An 18,206-nucleotide genomic window follows, 5' to 3' on the forward strand; every position below is an offset into this window, starting at 1 on the left:
CGGGGACTCCATCCCAGAGAATCAGAATTCTTTCCATAAGCCCCTGGCTGGAGTTGCTGAAATTCCCACAGGGAGGCCCCATTTGGTGAGGAGGGATGGATCTAGATCCCATTTAAAGAAGCAGTGTGGCCACAATCTGTCGCAGCTCCTGTGGTACACTTCGGGAAATTCTTCCCAGTAAAAACTGCCCAGTCTCCCCACCAGGAGGGGAAAATGGCTGACTGGAGTCGCAGTGATGGCAGCCACCCTTCCACCCTGCTCCCACCCTAACTCGGTCATCTTAGGCTGTCTCCAGCCTGCTGTGGCTGGCCACAATGCAAGTGCTCACCAAAGGTGTGCACAGTTTTGTGTTTGGGACCAAGACCCTGGTGGCATGGGCACAAGAGGTGATCTCCTGAGCCACAGGTTGCACAGGTCCATGGAAAAAGCATGGTTTCCCTGGCAAGGTAGCACAATCACTCGCCACCTCCCTTGGCTTGGGGGGGTGGGAGCTCCCCTTTCCCCAGAAGCTCCCAGGTGGGCCATCACTCCACCCTGCTTTCCTCACTCTCCTTGGGTCACACCAACTACCTAGTCAGTCCCAATGAGAGAACCTGGATACCTCAGCTGAATGTGCAGGGTTTACTTGCTGTTTTCATTCTTCTCCATGGGAGCTGCAGGCCAGAGCTGCTACTAATCAGTCATATTGGCCCCTCTTCACCAAAGTCTTTTAATAAAGCTTTGCTCCTGCTTTCCAAAACTTGCCTTGGTCTCTCACTCTGCCTTATGCTCCTCAGTCGAATTGTTTCTTCTGCGGAAGCAAGAATTGAGGTTGCTGCAGACCCATATGGATTCACCACTGGTAACACTTTTGGCCAAATACGTAAGCCAGCATTCTGAGAATTATGCTAGTTTGCCAATTATAACTAAAAATGTATTGTTACTACAATCCTGCCTTGGGTACAGAGGTTTCACTGATTCTCGAAAAATGGTGAATGAAAGGTCAAGACATCAGTGAATGAGTTTTTTTTTTTTTTTTTAACATGAATGCGCAGCTGTTAATGAAGGTGTGATCAATTCCTAGGAAAGGTAACATTCGTACAACTGGGTGAAAGCCTCTTTCAATTATCTATTCATTTTCATCTATTATGAGTCTTCGCATTAATCCAAACATCAACAGAAATGTTTGATCATGGTGTGCTGATACATGCTTCCCAAAATAGTTACATTAAAGAGGATGAAGGCAGAAAATCAGACATGATCTGCTGGTGAGGAAAGCCAAAATAAAATAAGCTTCCAAGTAAAATGAAGGCTGCCATGGCTATGAAGCAACACAAATAAAAACCACTGGCTGCAGAGCCTTTTTCTGCAGAAGACAGAAAGTAGTCATATGGCCAGACAAATCAAGGCACAAAGGATTGGCCAAAGCAGTTTTCATTCAGCACTAGAGTGGTTCCTGCCAAACAAAAGGCATGTGGAACATGACTCAATCAGGCTTATTGCAAGCTTTAGTGAAGAATTACAATTTGTGATAAAGAATGCCAAATGGGTAGTTTTGTAATGTAAATGATACATTAGGGAAATAAGGGGAACATGAACAAATACTTGAAATTGTTAGAATCCAAGCATTTAAAGTGTTAATCAAGGCAGTAATCTTTCATTAACTTCACACATTTTGCTTTTCTCCAAGTTGGAGCCACCTAAGAAATGCCAGTAAGCCAATGTGATAAAGAAATGAAGTGTTGCTCTGTGATTTGGTTTGGTTTGTTTGTTTGTTTCTGGGGTCTGGGGTGGCATTGCAAATCACTGCTCCCTCAGCTACATCCTCAAGATAGTCCTAACTAAATAAAGATCTTTGGTAATTACAGAAGTGTTTATTTTCAGCAGTGCCTGTACCTTTTCCTTTAGCTAAATCATCTATAGAGGTCTCATTCTTTAGTCTAGACTGTGCTATGTTTTAAACAAACTGCAGTACCTACATTTGAGAGGACCTTGATTATCCTTTGCATTTAGGAGTCCCTAGCCACACTTCAGGCTCCCAAGCTACCTTTGAAGGGAGATTTATGTGTTTTAAGTACAATTTGGCATACAGCAACCTCAACAGGAGATTGTAAACAGAGACCAGATAGAGGTAATTCAAGTATTTCACTCTGACAACAGCCAACACATAGTCATGTGTGTCCCGAAAGACTCAACATTATTAAGAAACCCTATTGGGTGCAGTCCCCCAAGTCCACCTCAAAGGTCTCAGGCTACCAATACACACACTGTTTATAGGGTTTATAACTCTTCCTTAGATTCAGGCACTAAAACATTCTGAAAGCATACCAATGGTGTGGTTCAAATTATCTTTTTTCCATTTGACAAGTGAATTCTGAAATATCAGGTTGACCCAGCAATGTAAATTCTAAAAGTAGAGCGATGTTAAAACTAATTTATAAGCTTTTAAAGGTATATTTCTTTTAATTTAATTATAAATAATGCTTTTAGCAGATTATTTTTACCAAAATTAGCAGAAATAACTTGGCACTACAGAAAAAGTAAAAGCTGCCTCCATTGTCTTTAAATTCCTCTTCCAGAGGCCCTCTAACAGAAGTTAAGGTTCTTAGTTTACCCTACTACTTCAGGATGATACACTTCCTTTTCAGTTCCATTGGGAAATCCCATTAGAAAAGGGCATTATGCCTTCTTTTCCTCTCTCTCTCTCTGTGTTCTACATTTTTTAAATAATGTAAAATCAGGTCGCCACAGTCCAAATAAAATGAAGTATTATAGCAATTATCTGTGTCATTCAGGGGAAAACAGAGTGTTAGAGGTGATTTGGGAAACATTCTCTTTTTGCTTGGGTTACATGCAGAGCTGCTTCAATTACTTTAGCACTTTGGCATATTATTTGCTTCTGAGTCATTGTACGGTTAGTCTAAGGCCAAAAATATCATATTGAAAAGCATTCTTATGTCCATTTACATACATGCCATTTATAAACTTTAAAAAATGTAGTCAAACACTTTAAACACACATGCATACACAGATACATGTATTTTCCATAGAAGTTTGAGCTTTTCTCTACAGATTTTTATTCACCCTCATAATTATTCATAATGAATTGTAGTGTTTTGCATATTATTTCCTCAGATGGTTTCTATTCAGTAATTAAAGAAGGAACCTTCACTCCATCTAAATTTCCAGCTAGGAACTGATGGCTCCTCCTACCACAACAATTCCCAAATTAAAGTTGAGAGTTTACAGAATAGAAATTTCTGGTTTAAGGAATATTCTGGCACTATAATGCTCTGTCAGATTAGAACTTACATAGCAAAAAAAAAAAAAAATTAGTTGATTCAATGTATTTGCTCACTCCATTACTAGTTATCATTTATTCAATGCCAAGAACTCAAAATCATTTAATTCAGCTCTGCTAACTAGCAGTTAGTTCCATACTTTCTTCTTCTAGTATATTGTATCGTTGCAGTATAATGTAGTATGATAGATGTCATTAAGTAGCAGCAGGACCACTGGCACAATATCAAATTGAGAGAAGAAAAGAGAACCTTTCTTATATGAGTCACAAAATTCTATCATTTACAAAAGTTATTTGGTTCTAAACTACAAATGTCCAATAATAATAAATAGGAGAACAAATTTTATAATAGGGTATTATAAGAAAAAAGTGCCCAAGGATGTCATCTCCCTACTATTGGGTTGGTGCAAAGGTGATTGCGATTTTTGCCATTACTTTTAGTGGTAAAGAAAGCAACCACTTTTGCACCAACCTAATAAATATTCATAAATTTTAAACACTAAATATAAAGATGATATGTGAATATTGTGAAAATTTTAGAAAGTATAAAAGATATTTGGAGAATGTAAAAATCATCTCTATTTCACTACTCAGAGGAAATCACTGTAAATATTTTGGCAGAAGCCTTTTCAGTTTTTTTATGTATGTAGATGGGTTATGCATGTTATGCATGATTAATGTAATGTGTGATTTATTCTATAACCTGCTGTTTCCTCTTAGTATACAATGAGCATTTATCTTTGTTGTGAAATGGTCTTCAAAAACATGTAGAGAAATCACATGATGTAAATATACCATAACTTATTTAACCAATTCCCCATCACTGTATTTGTAAGCTGTTTCTAATTTTTCTACCTTTACAAATACTGCAGCAATAAATATTTTAGTATCTGGCTCAGAATATTTTCTTTTTTTTTTTTATGATTTAAAACCCTTTAATGATTTAATATCTACAGGATGAAGTCAAAATTATTTTGCATGAGTCACAGAATTCTCTGTAATCTGTCTCACTCTAAATTCACTTTGCACTAGGACAGAAGCAGGGAAGCCTTTTTTGAAAGGGCCACGTATTAATTAGGCTTTGCCAGCCGTAGGTCTCTATCACTACTCAATTCTGCTCTTATAGCATGGCAGTCGCCATGAACAACATGTAAACAAATGAGCATGGCTGTTTCAGTAAGACTTTATTGGCAGTGGGCCAGATTTGGCCCATAGGCTGTAGTCTGCTAACTCTAAACTAGAACTCAACCTCATTAAAATCTTTCAGATGGGTGAATGGAAACTGACCATTCTCTGATGAACTATTTTTCTTACAACAATGAAGAGTCAAGAGTACTCATGGTAACTATTTTAATTACAAGGTGTCAACATACAGATTAGCATAAACTTCAACTGTCATTGGAAACATGTTCCATCAAATTCAGAAACAGCAGGTATCAGTGAAACTGGAGCAAGCATTTTGAAGACTTCAACGTACTGGATAGAATTTTTCTAAAAGTTCACCATACGTTTTCTTCTCTTTTTCTCCAGGAAAATCCTCTGGATGTAATTTTACATACTCAAACATGTCACGATCCCTCACAGCACATACGTAGTCATGACGTTTTACAAGAAAATATCCAGCAAAATTAAAGGCTGTAACATATAGAAGCTGGCGATGCAAACCCGCCTTCAGGACCGGCCTCCGGTAGATGTAGTTGTCAAGCAGGCCGGAGCAGTAGCCCAAGAAGCCTAAGTAGAGGATACGCGGGTCGGTCAGGTTGGGCGGGGGCAGGCTCCGGGACTCATCCGGCAGAAACCTTAAAGGCTCTCAGTTCTCCCGCGAGTATAACATGGTGACGCAGTTCTCACTTGAGGCCTAGCCTTAGACCACGAGCCACAAGGAAAACCACCACGACCACTATGCGGGCCTACGCAGTCAGCTTTGTCCTCCGCGCGCCGGCCTGAAGGTTCCGGCCAGAATATTTTCTTAAGATAAACTCCTAGGTGTAGAATTACTCTTAAAAAGCATATGCATATTTTAAGGCATTTGATAGACTGCCAAAATTCAGTCTAGAAAAGTTGTTCTAATTTACATTCCCACCAATATTTTATGAGGGTGCACATATGTTAATCTTTTAAATTATTGCCACTCCAAAATATTAAAATTGATATTTCATTTTAATTGATGTTTACTTGATTACTGCTACTAAAGTTCAGCATGTATTCCGAACGTACTTCCTTTGCGACTGGCCTGTTTGTATCTTTTGTCATGTTTCCACTGAGGTAAATAATTTTAAGAAAATTTCTTTTATTTATTCATTTATTTATTTACCTATTTATTTTTGAAACAGGGATTCACTCTGATGCCCCAGCTGGAGGGCAGTGGTGCAATCATGGCTCACTGCAGCCTCCACCTTCTGGGCTCAAGTGATCCTCCTGCCTCAGCCTCCTGAGTATCTGGGACTATAGGCATGCATCACCACACTTGGCTAAGTTTTTATGTTTTGCAGAGACAAAGTCTTACTGTATTGCCCAGACTGGTCTTAAATGCTTGACCTCGAGCAGTTGGCCAGCCTCAGCCTCCCAAAGTGCTAGGATTATAGGCATGAGCCACCACACCCAACCTAACATGCTTCTTAATACCTCTTAAAATAAGAAACCAAAGCACAATTCAAAAGAACGCACCTCTTCTGACCAAAAAGGGAAATAGTATATCCCAGCTTTATTACTTGCAATATTACAAGACTAAGGTAATTACAAGTCTAAGATCTTGTAATATTGCATACAAACTGTGTTGTAAAATAATCATCAAGCTAGATCTTGTTGTTATTCTGCAACTCTGAGTATTTTGTATTTGACATCTTCATTTGAATGTTTAATAGGCATCTCAAACCTAAAATGTGCAAAACAGAGCCCCTGATTCCTCATCCCTACCCTGACATGCTCCTCTTCCAGTCTGTTCGCCTAGTGATCAAGACCTGATCCAGGCCAAAGACAGAGAGAGGAATCATCTTGACATATCCCTTTCCCTTACCTCTCATCCACCATTTATCACCAAATCTTTTTGGCTCTAACTTTAAAACATCCACAAATCTGACCACCTCTTACTCCTTCCATCTCTCCCTTAGTTAAATCCACCAACAGCTCAACTCCTGTTTTCCTTGTTTCTGATCTTGTCCTCGTAAAATTTTACTCTTCCCATAACAGCAGGGTAGCCTCTAGATATAAATCAAATCATACCATTGTCTTTTACTCAGCCTTCCAAAGGTTTCCCAACACACTCAGGATGAAATGCAAAGTGCTTACTCCAAGACCCCAGATAATTTGGTTCCTCTGCAACTGTATCTCCTAGCACTTTCTCCTTGCTCATTCTAGGTACACAGGTCTCCTTAAAAACACTATGCTCATTCCCCTTCTCAGGATTTTGTGCATTTCTGTTCTATGGCCTAGAACTTGGCATGGGTTCTTCCCCCACTTCACATAGGTCTCTGCTGTTACGGCACCTCCTCAGAGAAGCATCCCCTGACAACAGTCTTGTCTGAAATACCATTCCTGCCTTGACTCTCAACTCCTTTATTCTGATTCACTTATACTGAAGCATTTATTACCACCTGGTGTGTGTGTGTGTGTGTGTGTGTGTGTGTGTGTGTGTGTGTGTTTAATGTAGACTCCATAAGGGCTGGGGTTTCTTTGTTTAGTTTACCCATCTCTTCAGCTCTCGGAACAATAGTGCATACTTAATAAAAATGTGTTCTTCTCTCCACTCTCCTGGACCCTAAAACCTATGCTAAAATAATACTGATCCATAGAAAGAGGTCTGTATTATTTTCTATTACATTCTAAATGTTTTTCTCAGTTTCTTCCAAAAGATTTACTCACATTATTGTCAAAATAAGTGCTGGCCATTGGTATGAAAATGGAGCACAACTGATAATACAGTCCATTCCCCTGGCTTAGCTGGATAATATGCTATTAAACTCCTTTCACAGAACATTCAGAGGAATCCCAAAACCTGTGGCTAATTTTCAATTGTATTTGAGTTCACAAATGACAATTATTCAGTAATAAGGAGAATTGGGAAAGCCTATTTGTTGTTGATTTTTAACTCATGCATGATAACATACTATTTTACTTTAAGAAATTAATACAATATTTGCAAAGATGTAGGCTCATTCTAAACTACTGAAGGGGAAAACACTTTCATCAGCTATAGCTAATTGAAAAAGATAATGTACAAACTCTAAAGTTATTTTTTTCTGTTACACTTTTCTTAATTCTTTTCCCCACATATGACTAATAGCTACATAAAACTCATACCAGCACCCTGAACTCTGAGAGTTGTTTGAAATAGGCAGTTTCTATTCAGACAAAATTTGACTGGCATGGGCAGCACTCCATCTTCCACATTCTGTAGAAGACTCTACTAATGGCACACTAAGGGAGAGCCAGGGACAGAGCTAATGCTCACTGACAAAGACCTGAACAGAAATCCATTTGCTACTGGTAAAACAAACAAATGCACGGGGCACAGTAATCACTGGAGCTGGTTCTTAATACATATGTCATTCAAGAAGCCATATCTGCACCCTGATGTTCACTGTGACATTATTCACAATAGCCAAGATATGGAATCAACCTAAGTGTCCGTCAACAGATGAATGAAGAGAGAAAATGCAGTACATATACACAATGGAATACTATTCAGCCTCAAAACTGGAGGAAATTCTGTCATTTGCGACAACATGGATGAATGTGGAGAATATTATGGTAAGTGAAATAAGCCAGGCACAGAAAGATAAATACTGCGTTATCCCACTTACTCTATGTGGACTCTAACAAAGGCAAACTCATAGAAGCAGAGAGTAGAATGGTGGTTATGAGGGGTTGTGAGGAAAAAATGGGGATTGGGGGATGTTAGTGAAAGGACGCAAAATTTCAGTTAGTTAAAAGTAATTCAAGAGATTTGTTGCAGAACAGTATACTATATTCTATTATTAGATAGAAACAATGTATTATATTCTTGAAAAATATTGAGAGTAGGTTTTAAGTATTTTCAACAAAAAAAAAGTATATGAGGCTATGCATATGTTAATTAGTTCAATTTAGTCATTCCACAACACATACATATTTTGAAACATCATGTTGTACACCGTAAATATATACAATTTTGTCCATTTTTAAAAATAATTAAATAAAATTTTTAAAAAAGAAAGAAGCCATAAGTAGGATTTAGTCCTGGCTATGACAGAAATGTCTGTCTCCATACAGAAAAGAAAATTCTAGTCTTTTGAAGACTCAACAATTTTATTTTGAAACTTAGAGACTTCACTCCATCCTCTGGTTCCCTGATGTTCATATTCTTCCTGGAAATGTGAGTAGGAAAGTTTGTGCAGCATACTTGACTGGCTCCCGCCAAGTATCACAATCTCCAAGGATGGCAGATCTCCACTTTCCTCTGCAAGCACCCGCCCTAGGAAGGAAGGTTCCTATTCCATCTGAGCACCGAAGTCTTACGAAACAAACTTGTTTTTTTTTTCAGAAAGCCATCTACTTGCTAAAGAGTGGTGACACACTTAAGCAATTAATCACTCTATCTGGCAGTTCCGCACCAGTTCAGTGGTGAGGGCAGTAGGTGTTGTCATTGTTTTCTTTGTGCACCCTCTTAATACAAAGGCTACCCCCAGTCTAATGAATGAATTATGGTTTTCTCATCTATACACAACCGCTAGCTTGTTCCTATTTATTATGCAAACCCCACTTTCTTGGGTTTACATCTGCCTACAAGTTTAAGAAGCTATCCGGCTTCCTTATCATCTTAGGCAAACTCACTGGAATGTGGACTCTTCACATTATTTTTAGCTGCCAGTCCGACTTTCCTGTTAGAGAATAACTTACTTCTAAAATAAAGGCAATCAAGTTAACGTGAGTAATTAGTTATTTTTGAAGTTTTTTATTCTCCTAGTTACTTTGTATTTCCCTTTCACTGCGATATTTACAAACAAGAGAATATTGGTCTCTGGGAGCTCTGAAATCAAAAATACTTTTACTTTTTTTTCTCTGATATTATCAAATTCCAATTTTATACTAAAATTGAGGGGAAGGTGCAATTTTCTTCTCAAAATTTGTTTTTCATACCATTGCAATAAAATATGTGATTTTCTATGAAAAGTGTCTTGACATGATTTTACATTGCCACAGAATGAATGTTTTATGAACAGAGTACAGAATTCACTTGAAAATCTAAGATAAAATACTGGTCTCCAAGAATATCACAATCATTTCGAACTCAAGATCTACGGTCTACTTAATTTTTTTTCTGGGTGGATTTTTCTTTTTCTCTCCTCCTCCCACACCATCTCCAGCTTCTACTCAAGTATCTAGGGCACTCTATGGTAAGCACCAGAGGTGTGATGTATCACAGGGCTGAAAGCAGAAGCAGAGGCTTCTCAATGGATGTGGTCTGTAAGAGTTGAAGTCCTGGGAGAAAAAAAGGAACTCAGGGCATCCATGAATATTTGGAGAGAATTTCCATGGCAGAAATTTCAGTTTAAGGGAGTAGTGTTTCTTCCTGAAATAAGATTTTTTTAAAAAAAAGTCTAGCCTAATGAGAGAAAAGATATAGTCTGTGAGAATTTCCATGGCAGAAATTTCAGTTTAAGGGAGTAGTATTTCTTCCTGAAATAAGATTTTTTAAAAAAGTCTATCTAATGAGAGAAGAGATACAGTCTGTGAGAGAGCAGAGAGGTGGTCAAAGGGGAGGAACCAGTTGTCCCAGCAACAACCTGAAACCTGGGCCACGGGCTAGAATGTCCCTACATCCTCACGCCCCACCATTAAGCTCCCAGAACTCATATGCAGCCCTGAGATCACCGGAACCTACATTTAATAAGATTAAATTTCCCTCACCCTGATGGAAAAAGGGGGAGAGGGTAGCAAGTAGTAATCAAAATTTGTGTTACAGGAAAATAAAGTTATAGTCTTGCCTACTTCAATGTGAAGACTGTTATTACTACCAATATGTTCCCTGATTAAACTATAAAAATATACTTTGAGGTATCAAAGAAGTTTTTTCTATTATATGCTTAGGACCATGTGATATATAGCTGGGGACAATGTGAACACAATTCCTGTTTTCAAAGAACTCATAGCTTTTTTTTTTTTTTTTTTTGAGACGGAGTCTCACTTTGTTGCCCAGGCTGGAGTGCAGTGGTGCAATCTCGGCTCACATTAACCTCCATCTCCTGGTTTAAGCAATTCTTCTGTCTAAGCCTCCCAAGCAACTGGGACTATGTGTGCACACCACCACACCCAGCTAATTTTTGTATTTTTAGTAGAGACAGGATTTCACCATATTGGTCAGGCTGGTCTCAAACTCCTAACCTCAGGCGATCCAACCACCTTGGCCTCCCAAAGTGCTGGGATTACGGGTGTGAGCCACCATGCCCAGCCCTTATTGCATATTAAAGACATTTGGCATATATACCTAAAGTTTATTTTTAAATAGGTATATAATTTCTATCCATTTTTGGATAGAAATTAGCTAGTTAACAAGCAGTGAGGGACATTCCTGTCAGACACGTGACGTAAGAACAGTGCACGGAAGATATGAGCATGACAGTTCCACAGAGAGTGAATCAGACTTTGTCTTAGTTTGTTAGAGTGCTTTAACAACAAAATGCCTTAGATTGGGTCATTTATAAACAACAGAAAATTATTTCTTACCATTCTGGAAGCTAGGAAGTTCAAGATCAAGACACCGGCAGATTCGGCATCTGTTCCTCCTAGACAGTGCCTTCCTGCTGCATCCGCACATGAAGGGAGGAGGAAACAAGCTCCCTCGGGCCCCTTTCATAAGAGCACTAATCCCATTCATGAAGGTTCCACTATCAGGACTCATCACCTTTCCAAAGACCCCCACCTCTTAAGTCTATCACATTGGAATTAGATTTCAACATACAAGTTTCTGTTTTGTCATAAAGACACATGCACTCATATGTTCATTGCAGCACTGTTAACAATAGCAAAGACATGGAATCAGTCTAAGTGTGCATCATTCAGGGATTGGATAAAGAAAAGGTAGTACATATCTACCATGAAATACTATGCAGCCATGAAAAGGATAAAATCCTGCCCTTTGCAGTAACATGAATGTACCTGGTGGCCATTATCCTAAACAAACAGATGTAAGAATGAAAAAGCAAATACTTCATGTTGTGACTTATAAGTAAGAGCTAAACATTGAATACACATAATCATAAAGATAGGAACAACAGACACTGGGGTTCACTAGACAGGGCAGGGAGGAAGGGGGCATGGGCTGAAGAATCACCTGTTGGGTACCATACTTATGGTCTGGGTGACAGGATCACTGGGACCCCAAGCCTCAGCATCATGCAGTCTAACCACATAACAAATCTGCAGGTGTACCCTTCAACCTATAATAGAAATTGAATTTTAAAATGCACATATGAATTGCAGTGGTGCACAGACAGTCCCCTAAGAATGCATATTTCTTAAAAATTTTCTAAAAAGATCATCAAGAATTGGAATTTTCAAACTATTTAATAGTATACACTTTTAAGCAGATAAAAACAACCTAGATGAGGTGAAGATAATCTACTGGCCCAGCTCCCCAGGTACCCTGAGGCACCTGGACAGAAATTCTGGGGCTCCACAGACCCATTTGGGACAATCTATAATTTTGACCATCTAATGACACATTCTACATGAGGAAACTAAGGCACAGTGCTGTGAAGTGACTTCTCAAGATCATTCCTGCCCCCACCATGTGCTGGCCCAATGCTCAGCCCTCCCTGATAGCCAGCATTTATCCTCTCACTTCTCCTATAAAAAGATTGGGCTTTTTTCCCAATTCAAGGCAAAACACCAAAAATCCGAGGTGTTTTGGAAACAGAAGAAACATAACTCCCAGTCATCCTCAGCTACTTAAATGAAAGCAGGATTGGCAGGAAAATGTATAAATGAAAAAATGCCAAAACCCTAACTTCAGATTAAGTTGTAGGTTCCAACAGCCTCTCAACCTGACTCTTAAAAGAATTGCTAGAAAAACCACATCCTATCATTCGATTTGCCAGGCTTATCATGGCAACAGTACAAGCAATAAAACTGTGAGAGAATATGCAAAGGAAAAGAGGATTAATATGAAACTCCAGCGGCCTGGTTCTGGATAATTGGGAGTTGACCATAAACACCTCAGCTGTCACATAGCCTCTTTGGTCCTTGGATAAAAATATTTTATTGGCAAATTGTTTCATTTTAGGAAAATTATATTCTGCTTTCAACAACTGAAGGTTAGCTTCCCAAAATGATTTTCAGGGTGGTAAAAGAATGTGAATAATGATAAGGCACAGTGGAGTGAACACAGCCTCTGCTTGGCCCAGGGCTCTGTACTCGTGGCATTGAATACATACTTTTTAAAGTTTGTTTTAGTTATTCTGTGAAGAACCTCCTACTCCATTGCCCGCCCAAAGAATGAAATTCCATAATACGCTTCTTTTCCTTCATTAAAATAAAGCTTCTGCAAAAGGGCAGTCACATATTTAAACCAAACTAAACTCTTAAAATATTGAACAGTGCACATTTGACATTCTCAAAAACCATGTTTCCAAAATCCTCACTAATGCTCAAATTGAGGGGTGTTAGTTGATGATAAAAGCAAACTTAGAATTGGCTTGTAAATGAGTTTTGTTGGGTGTTCAGAAGACTGACCTTAAAATGGGATGCGGGTTTCTTGTAAAAATCTGGATTTCTGGATTATCTTAAAATTGGAAGACACGGCAAAGCAGCCCACATTTCTACCTGGCGTCCATGAGCTGGAGCTCTGTAAGGCTTCTGCTCCTAAATGGTTACAGGCCCACCAGTTCGCCCCATTCTCTACCCACACGACTCCACTTATTTGCAGTTGCTTCCTGGACCTGTTAGGCATTTGAGTTTGTAACCCTGGCATGAGAATATATAGTTATTCACTTAAAATGTACAATCGTCGTGAGTAGCAAACAAAGCTGATTGGAGTTGTTGACACTGGCATTTAAGTAGATTCACTCACCAGCTTCTGACCGCGAGTCCATGCCCACATCGTGGCTACATAACACAACGTTCAAATTCGTGTTTTTGTGAAATTAAACATTATTTTATTTGGGTTGCTTTCATATTTTCAGAACTGCACATCTTAAGTTGGTGAACAGCAAGAATCTTCTGTGTGCTATAAACATTTCTGGAAGACAGAGGGATGCAGGAGTTTTTTTAATTTTATTTTAGATTCAAGGGGTACATGTGCAAGTTTGTTACCTAGACATATTGCATGATGCTGAGGTTTGGGCTTCAGTTAAACCCCTCACCCAAATAGTGAACATCATACCCAATAGGTAGTTTTTCCACCCTTGCCCACCTTCCTCCCCTTTTTTGGAGTCCTCAGTGCTTATTGTTCCCATCTGTAAGCCCATGTGTACCCAATATTTGGCTTCCACTTGTAAGTGAAAGCATGTGGTATTTTGTTTCTTGTTTCTGTGTTGATTCTCTTAGAATAATGACCTCCAGCTGCATCCCTGCCTCTGCAAAGGACATGATTTTGTTTTTTTTATAGCTGTGTGGTATCCCATGGTGTAAAGGTACCACATTTTCTTGGAATACAGGTTTTAAAAGGTTGATTTTATAAATGTATCAAAGGAAAGTGGAAATTGTCATTTACTCCTATTAGAAATGCCATCTTCCCTAGCAGTAGCTGTCAAAGTGTTCTTCCCCATTCCCCACCAGTGGCATCATCAACATCTCCCGGACACTTCTCACAAATGCGGATGCAGATTCTTTTTTTTTTTAGACAGAGTCTCACCCTGTCACCCAGGCTGGAGTACAATGGCACAATCTCAGCTCACTGCAACCTCTGCCTCCCAGGTTCAAGTAATTCTCCTGCCTCCATCTCCCAGATAGCTGGGATTGCAGGTGCGCACCACCACACCTGGCTAATTTTTTTGTATCTTTAGTAGAGACAGAGTTTCACCATGTTAGCCAGGCTGCCTTCAAACTCCCGATCTCGTGATCTGCCTGCCTCGGCCTCACAAAGTGCTGGGATTACAGGCATGAGCCTCCACACCCAGCCTCAAATGCAGATTCTTAAGCAGTACCCCAGGCCTACCCATCAGAAACTGGGGATGGGGTCCAACAATCTATTTCAACACACCTTAACGAGGATTCTGACACACACCAAAGTTTGAGAAACTCTGGCCGAGAGCTTTACTACTAGGACATTCTGAGTGGAGATATTGATCTCCTCAGCCCTCAGGGACAGAACAAGACCTGGAGTATTCAGAGCCCCCAAGACACAGTCACTAGCGTCAAGCCACCTCATCTGGGATTGGCACCTTCTATGTTCCCAATTTGTCCCCAGAGACAGCAAGCAGGAGGGGCATCACACAGCGCTTGTTGTCCCTCCTCAGTACAGGCAGTTTGGCCAAAAAGATGTTCTAGCACATGCATGTCTACTTCGCAGCAAGCAGCTTTTCTGAACATGGGCCAGGGAGCTGACAAAGCTCGTATGACATGTGCTCAAGCAGCAGGGCAGAGAGCTCAGCGCACAGAGCCCAAGAGTCAGGGGTGGGAACTAGAAAGTCAGGAAAGGACAGCAAGGCAGGGGCTCCTGGTAAGCTCAACAGTTTGGAGGTGGGGGCGGGTCCTGACTCTGAGTCTTCATGTGGGTTGAATTCCAGTGTCTATTGCTAGCCAATGGTCAATCTAATGTTGTCCACACTAGTTGCACGAGGACTACTTCAACAACACACACACATTCCCAAAGTTAGAGCTTCATTAGTTTGAAATACTTCATATAAAAATGTTCCATTTGATTTGGAATTCATAAGAAATTTTCAGTGAAAGGAAAGGAAATTTATCAGATACATTAAAATACTATTTCAATTCATATATTTTTGATTGGATGACAAATTATTTTGAATTAAGTTTCTCATCCACAAGAAACATTTAAAATTGAAGATTTTTTTCATCCACAAGTCTTGAGCAAATCTTCCATGTAGTCATTGCAAATGTTAAACCCGATAAACTAAAGCAAGCACAAATTTCTCATTAAAGCATCTGCAAATATTGTATTTGGGAGAGCTTTACAAATTCAGTCTTTAATATCTGCCCTTTCTTTGTGTTTTGTTTTTCTAATTATGCAAAGTTAATGAAATACATTTTTCACCAAAATCCACATAGACACCCCCAAAGTCCACGCGGCATGTGCCAGAATGTGATATAAGTATTATTTTTGTGACACTTCATGGCATGCCATGCAATCAGCACATTCTTTGAAGTATTGAATCAAATCTAAGGGGCATCAGTTGCCTCAGGGTATGCAGCCCTGATGGATGAGACTCTGTCAAAGGGACTATGCCCCCAGTAGAGTCAAATCCTCTTGGATCTTTAATCTGGGCTTCACAAATTCTAAGAATTGATGAAATTTTATAAGGCGACATGGTCTGTGAAGCTGTTCTTTCACTATCAGATCATTTGGAAAAATATACAGAAAGCACCTCTTCCCAGACAGTGGTTCTTAACACCTCGAGGTTAGGCTGGATTGAGAATCTGAATAAAGATAGGAAAGAAGAGTACTGTAATGAAATTTCAAGGACTTTGTGGATTTCACAGATAGCCACGTCTGTCCACTTAGCAATGCTGTCTCCTGATAACGTGAGTAGAGATAATAGGACCCAAACCTTTGTCTCCCACACCAAATGTGTCTGAACAAAATTTGTAATTATGGTATCTCAAACATGATAGGCCAAAAGGGCTTTGTCATACACTGACTCTCTTGATTCTCACAGCAGCCCTGAGAGGTGTACAAAAGGTTTCATCAGCCTACCTTTTCTTATAAAAGAAGAAACTCAAGATCACTGATATCATTCCCCTACTTTTTCCCCACTTCTTGTAAAACCCATAAAACCTATACAAAAACAGACATTTTTTTGCATTAGAGTGCAATTACTCTGGGTCTTACATTTTTATTATACATTATTTCCAACAAAGCAATGATTCTTTCATAATTGTTTCATTTGCACATTTTAATCACTTCTCTTAAAATAGAGCTCCTCACACATTGGGTCTGATTTGCTTATTCTTACCTACGCTGTAGAATCTTCATTGTAATGTTTTTCCTAACAGTAACTTGACAATTAGAGTAATAGCTGCAAAGAAAGAAGGAAAAATAAATTCAGTAGGGCCACTTAATGTTGTTGAAAATGCAACATCAATCTCAGACATCTACCAGACTCCACTATAGGCATACACTCACAATAGCCACCATATCCAAAAGAGACATCTGATTGCTTCAAAGACAGATAATTTATTGTGTGATGTTATACTCTTTGCTTTTTGGTGATCTAATAGTGCTATTCAGGCAAATTTTACAGTATGCTCTCTTTTCATCATTATCTGAGACAGAATAGTTTTTTAACATACAAACATCTAAGTAATGGTTAGCAATGTTCCTAAATAATTAGCTTTTCTTGAAATAACTAAACAGTCAACACTAAGGAAAATCATTGAAATAAAAGAATCCATCCAGTAAAACCTTATTGCTCTCACAATTTTACGAAAATATGTCATCAGGCTGCAACACACAAATTCAGGGATTTCAAGAAGCAATTTTTCACTGGCACCTTCTCAGGAAAACCCATCTCCCTATTTATCATCCATTTCCTGCTCCCTTTAACCTTCTACATACTATGGAAACTTTTTCAGAATATGGTGTTACATATTTGCCATCCTTTGGAGGGATTTAAATTTATCCTTTAAAGGGATGTTTATTTTTTAAGAGAGAATTCTGTAAAATAAAACTCTGGAATATTCAAAGGAGTGATTATTTAGTGCCAGAATTGCAGGCACTGTCAGGTAGTAATAGAGACCTTTGGAGGCAGGAGGACCTTCACAGCAGTCTAGGTACATGATTCCTACTGATACAATTAAACCTAAGTCCCAAACTGCTTGGAAGACATCGAGACCACACAGCACAATGGACATGATTAAAGGACAGTATGAGGTTTTGCAAAGGGAGACCACCCCATTCCTTTCCTTTCTTTAAACTATAAATGTCTGAACCTCATGAGGTAAATGTATTTCCAATGGCTAGACTGGACAACGCAATCAAAATGAAAACTTTTGTTATCTTTCTCACTTACATCTCTTTAGGAACCCTATGGAGGAAGATCCTGTGTCCAAAATGACTTTCTAGGTGAACCCTGATGTGTAGCTTATGTGTTCAAATCCCAGCTCATTGCTTATTTGAATGAGTTTCTTAGCAGCTCTGTGTCTCAGTCTCCAACTCTGTGGTGTGACAATAATAATACCTACCTCCTAGCCTGAGTGCAAGGATTGAGTTAGTACCTGTTAATGCTCACCTTAAGCCCTCGGCAGATGTTACCTGTGTTTGTTGTTATTAACCACTCTGTGTGTCTGCTGCTGCCATCCTGCCAACCAAACTTCCTGGGGAGATCCCTGAAAGGACCTCGGGTGAGATCACACTGGCCTCTCCTCACTGGGCTGCTGTCCACAGCAGTCATCCCCAAGGAGCCTTGACAGCTTTTTCTGCCACCTTTTTTAATACCACCACCCTGAGTGACCCCCACTGTGGATGCCACCAGCACTCTGCCACAGCTGACATCCCAGGAGCTCTCTCTCAGAGTAGCAATAACCCCTCGCCTTCTCTGCTTTGGAAAGAAAAAGGGGAAAATAAAAACCTGCATGCATGCAGGTCACACACCTGGATTCCATTATCTCTCTGACTCCCAGCCCAGGGAACCAAGGAAGCCCAGAACCTCTGAGTCACATCCTCTTCCTCTTGTCTGTGGAACCCAGTGGGGCTCTCTCACCAGGAGGAGGGGGTTGAGGTAAGAGACTTGGGTCAGCTCAGAACCCTGAGGAGTGAATGTCCTCCCTG

General features: G+C 39.5%; 1 pseudogene; it reads right to left on the reverse strand.

Moving 5' to 3' along the window:
* Positions 1–4,616: 4,616 nt before the first annotated feature.
* LOC105718844 (NADH dehydrogenase [ubiquinone] 1 subunit C2-like) lies at positions 4,617–5,114 on the reverse strand (annotated as a pseudogene).
* Between the last annotated feature and the right edge of the window lie 13,092 nt (positions 5,115–18,206).

This window comes from Aotus nancymaae, unplaced genomic scaffold, assembly GCF_030222135.1.
Source record: "Aotus nancymaae isolate 86718 unplaced genomic scaffold, 86718_ANA_hifiasm-v0.15.2.pri h1tg000115l, whole genome shotgun sequence".
Taxonomy (NCBI): Eukaryota; Metazoa; Chordata; class Mammalia; order Primates; family Aotidae; genus Aotus; species Aotus nancymaae.